Source organism: Poecilia formosa, unplaced genomic scaffold, assembly GCF_000485575.1.
Source record: "Poecilia formosa unplaced genomic scaffold, Poecilia_formosa-5.1.2 Scaffold693, whole genome shotgun sequence".
Taxonomy (NCBI): Eukaryota; Metazoa; Chordata; class Actinopteri; order Cyprinodontiformes; family Poeciliidae; genus Poecilia; species Poecilia formosa.
Genome location: NW_006800632.1, coordinates 108,630 through 114,162, shown reverse-complemented (window position 1 = coordinate 114,162; position 5,533 = coordinate 108,630). Strand labels below are relative to the sequence as shown.

At 37.4% G+C, this 5,533-nt stretch overlaps 1 long non-coding RNA gene across 1 annotated transcript; it reads left to right on the top strand.

The window, feature by feature from the left end:
- The first annotated feature begins 322 nt into the window (after positions 1 to 322).
- LOC103130909 (uncharacterized) lies at positions 323 to 1,944 on the top strand. The gene is made up of 3 exons (XR_475293.2): positions 323 to 1,248; positions 1,345 to 1,437; positions 1,635 to 1,944. It is a non-coding gene; the product is annotated as an uncharacterized LOC103130909 (long non-coding RNA).
- Positions 1,945 to 5,533: the final 3,589 nt, after the last annotated feature.

Here is a 5,533-nt window from a genome sequence, read left to right as displayed (position 1 = left end):
GCAGCAACCCTCCTGACCCCACTAGGGACAAGGGTGTACAGAAAATGGATGGAAAATTTGCCAGGGATGACAATTGTGTTGAACTGTTTTATTCTGTGGTTATTGGACATCAGAATGTATCTCTGGGAATAATAGTTGGATGCAACCACTGCTGTCACTGATCACAACTTTAAAAATGCACCTTAAGATTAAAAAGAGGAGAGTGTCTCAAGTAGATGCAAAGTTAGGTCTGTGGCAACATCACACTGATGTAGCTGAAGAAATTCACAGTAAAAATATTAAGATACCTTTGAAATGTAAACAAACAAAATAAAAAGCAGTTAATGCATGTTAACATCTTAATGCTAGCAGCTTTCCATCGATACATTTTCAATGGGTGCAGCGGGAGAGAGGGAATCAAAGTTTTATGAGCATGTTCCAACTCGTGTTAGATGTGATTTTTCACTGTGAAAGAGTCTCAGACTAGGATATCTTATGAGCCGATTGTCTGAGCCTCCTATTAAAAAGCCTCTCCAACACCCCATTGAATCACACATTTCCTGACCCTGATTTCTGAGTCTGCTGCTATGATTAGCGTTCCCAGTGGAAGAACTTCAGATGCAGACAGGCTGCAGTTGGCAAACAAGGCTCTCTGGTTTTCAGTGCTCCTAAGAGCCAGCTGATCCCTGTTGGATGCAGAAATAGAAATTTCAATATATTTCTAATTGTAACTGGTTATGGGTATGTGGGCTGAGAATCAGAAGTGCTCTCCATAGCGCTTGGAAACCATAATGATGAGGAAAATAATGACTCTGGGGCTGGGATATTTTTATTTTTGTCCTTGAAACAAATGTTGCATTTACAAGTTTCCCTTCACAAACAGCTTTTTAACATGTTTCTTGTGTCTTTGTTTTAAACTAAGTGAGACCATATGTTCTCAAAAGCAGACTGGGCATAAATAATGAACAACAAATATCTCAGAATGCATGTTTAACCAGTGCTCCCATTGAATTATTTATTATTTTTGATATAAACAATTTTTATCTTTAAGTCCTTGTTGTTTTTCTCTCCTCTCCTGCACTATAATCTCTGATGGTGAGGCTGTGACACCAGCTGCAAATCATTCGCTCATCATGGAGGACCAGTGGGGCTTCAAGCCAATCGCAGGGTTGTCCTATTTTAATCTTGTTCCTCTCTTGCAAAGATTTCAGAGTATTTACATGCTGTCTCCTTGTGTTTCAGAGCAACTCATCTGGAACTCACCTCAAGGTATGGATTGGAGTTTTAAAGTGATCTTCAAGCAATCCAATGTTTTACTCTCCCACCATATAATTTACCAAATCATCTTGCTTTCCTCCACAATAGTTCTACTATTGCTCTGTAAGAGTTCACCTACCTGCTACCGACTTAGCTCTTCATCCTAAACCTCTAATCCAGCTGGAGTTTAGCCACCATCAGGTAATCAAAGCAACAAAACACACACATATCACTTTCGTGCTCAGATGAACTCAGATTAATCTTTATATTTTGAATGAAATAAACACAAAAGATAAAATGCTCGCACAAAAAAAACTCAGCTGAACCTTGGACAGTGAAACCTTTATTCAAGCTAAAAGTCTAAAAGACTCTACTGTACCTTTCTTTTTTCTCTGCAGTTCAGTGTTTGTGCTAGTCCTGTGACTCACTGGTGACATGTTCCTGGTGTACCTTAACCCCCCGTGGTTGGTGGCTGAGGTAGATTCAAACTACTTTTATTTTCTCAGTTGCACGAAGCCTTTCTGAACATGATGCAAACGATTGTCTACTGTCGCCCCCTGCTGGCCTGGAGGAGGGAATACTGCAAGTCAGTTATTCAGAACAATATGCTTGATTTCCTTTGACAGAATATTCAAAGTAAGCATTAAGCTTAGTTTGAGTATTGATTAAGCTTAATGCACTGACTGATAACTAGGATCAATTGCATTGCATGAACAGTCAACAGTCACTTCAGAGATTAGTAAGTTAAAGATATGGTTTGACCATAACAAATTATCAAAGTATCTAAAAAGTTGTTACCTGAGCACATACAGAGCACGTTTTCTGAAAGAGAAGGGGGGTATAACTTAAGGGGTCACTCAAACTTCAAGATCCGAAATTTTAGAACAACAAAAAAAAGCTTCTGTATTTCAATTAAAGGTGTAAAGTTATGGAACAAGTTACATGAAGATTTAAAACAAAGCAATAGTTTAACACAATTCAAAAGAAAGTACAAAGAGGTAATTTTCAATAGATACACATATGGGTGAAAGAAAGCAATAAGGTGTGTATTGCAGATAACAACTTGGTGTAAGGGTTTAGAAAGACAAACCAGCATAAAATGGGAAAATGTATAGGTAAATATTAGTAACTGTTACTTCTGACTGCCACTTTGATTTCGATTTTTTTAATGACAGTAGGACTCTAAAGTTTCAAGTGTTTAGGGGGTAGGAGTTTATAAGTTCTCACTTCTTCCTACCCCATTTTGAGCATGATATGTTAACTGAAACAAAAAATCTGTATTTTCTCTTCTTTTTTATGCACTTCTTGTTACTGTGCACTATTTTATTTTTATATTTGTATTTGTATCATGTTCGAATAAAATTTCATTTCATTTCATTTCAAAAATGATTGAGTTAAAATGATTTTTTGTGAAGTGCCTTCAAGACGACATTTGTTGTGAATTGGTGTTAGAAATAAACCGAAGTGAACTGAAGAACCTAACTGCTTCACTTGGATTTTTCGATTAATGTACATTTCAAATTGAATGTAACTACTTTTCTCTTATATAGCAGCTACAAGTTAGAGCCTTGTTTATTATGTTAACATATTTATAATTTTGGACCAGGTGAGTGTAAAGTTTAATGGGCTATACTGGATTTTGGGTTGTCCAGACCGTCCCTCAGCCAATGTCTATGTTGTCACAGATATAACAAGCGTCATATAGTTCAGTGTGGTGTCGTTGTCTCTGAAGCTTGTTCATCTTTCCTTATCCACGCTGATGAAAACGTGTGAAGGCAGGGCAGAACCTTGGAGTTGTGATACTGGTGCAAACAGTTGCTGCAGACCAGGAATTGCTTGTCTATCTGTGTGACCATGGGGTTGGTGCTGCCAGTCTCACTCTTAGCCAAAAAGAGGCACTCAACTCGGCACTGCAGGTGGTGGAAAAAGATTTCCATTGTTGAATCTCTTCAGTTCTCAACAGAAGTCCTGAGTTCTGTTGAGAACTGGACGTAGTTTCAGTCTGAATGTCCAGCAGGAGACCCAACAGTGGTGTGGAGGTGATGCAGATCTTTGTCTTCTTGATCTTCTGGATATTCTTGATCACTTTCATCGGCTGGTGGTGAGGGAAGGACATCCTCTGGTCCATGGGAGGACAGGTTTGAGTTGAGGTCAGAGGTCAGATGCACTGCAGTGAGGCTCAGACAGAGGAAAAGGAAAGAAGCAAATAGGAGTCGATTAGGGTTTGTCTTTCTGTGTTTTTTTTATAAATATATTTTATATATCTTTTCTCTCTTGTGATTGTATATTTTTATCCACTTATTACCCAACATTTTAAGAATTCATAAATCATTTTCTTATTCAAACACATGTAAACATAAAAACATGGTAAAGCCAATTGTTTCTTTTATCCTTTGCAATATTAGATTTTAAAATGAGGAATGTAAGTTAATTTAAGTTTATGTTAACTTAGCCTGAGTGAACATCTCATCAGAGAACAATGAATTACTTTAAGTTTGTTGATCCTAGTGCTGAAGCTGTGAAGCCAGCTGGCAGCCCTCCTCTCATTAAAGCCTAAGGCTGGATAATGTCCAGGCTGGTAGCTAACTCTGATCGCTGACCTCTCCAGACGTACATGGCACCAACTTGTCGTTATAACCTTTTGTAATTGTGACACAATTAAAGATTTCGCCTTTAGAAAAAACAAAATGTTCTACCCAGTAATAGATACATTAAAAGCATCGTTCTCTGAGAAAAATGTTTTTTTTTTCATTTTCTTTTCTGAATTTGCTCTCTTCTTTCTATAACTGCTTTTAATTTTTCAACTATCTTATATTTCTTTTTTTTTCTTTTTTTTTTCATTTCGACATGTGTGTCATGCTACTAGGGAATCTGGACAGCATGTATTTTTCATCCCCTTTGGGGTCCTCAGCAAATTAGGAACCAAAACAACACCTATTTCCCATCACCTTTGTACTCTGCGATTTAGCTTAATATGATTTGATATTTTGTGCTTTTTCTTCAAAGAAAGTGCTCTAGGTGAACGCTTAGTGTCCCCTGAAGAGCAGTCTTCTAGGTCTTCTAGTTTTGTTCTGGTTCTTCACTTAGGATTCTAATTCAGAGGACAGAAAGTTTTACTCTCAAAGAATTGAGCACCATTCACACTCTCACTCACACAGGCTAATTTGTAAGAACCTATTGCAATAAAGCTAAACCTATGAAAGGGTTAGTTTTCATAGCAATTTTCTCTACCTGAAATCAGTGCTGTACTGTAGTTCTTTCCACAGTTATCTGATTATCTTTTCCTGTTTGTCAGCACATTATAACCATCTATAAAAACCAGTTTGAATACAGAAGCCTTTTAAAACATGTCAAGGTTTGTTTCACTCAGATTTTAATCAAGGAATTACTGAAATATGGAGCCCTTGAGGGGACATGGGAAAAAAAAAAATTCTTTTGCGTTTCCTCGCAAAAGGTTTTGCTTTCCCTTGCAATACCGTACTAATCAGTTCATGTGGCATAATTGAATGCTGTACGCAGGGGTGCAGTACAGGGGGGGAAAGTGATGAAAATTCTAGGGGCCATGACCAACAGGGGGCCCTCCACAATTTAATTATTTATTTTTTGTTCATAGAAATAAAAAAATAAAACCGGGGCCCTGTCAATTACAAAATTAATCATATTGAATTTTCAAAGATTGTTTTTAGCACTAAACATTTAATGTTCCCACTCCCACATTAAAAAACACACATCCATATTTGCCCTGAACCTCCCTATCTGCATTAAATGGTTCGTTCCTACTTGGAGCGCTTCAGAGAGACGCTGTTAGCAGCAGACAGTGGAAGACAAGAACGATTGTGGCAGTTACTGTGCTGCTAAGAAAGTTATAAAATCAGATAAAAAAAAAAAAAACGAGGGAGAGAGAGAAAAAGGCAAGGGTGTTAATTTATAACCCAGTTTTTTTCTAAGAGATGTGGGTAGACTGTGAGATTATCAACAATTTAGCATAATTAACTTAGCTACAAACTACTGTTTGCCTCCTTTTCACTAGTATTTAATGAATTAAGGAAAACAATTACCAACACATTCATATATTGAACTTGTCCCTTGTACCTTTTACTAATTAACAGATGAGTCGGTCATCAGCAGCTCTAGCCCACGTCCCTCCTGACCCGTCCTCTCCTGAGTGAAATTAAAGCTGCAGTATGTCACTTTTATATAAATATTTTGGTAACACTTTATTTGAAGGGGGGGGTGAATAAGACTGTCATGACACTGTCATAAACATGACATAACACCTGTCATGAACATGAATAAG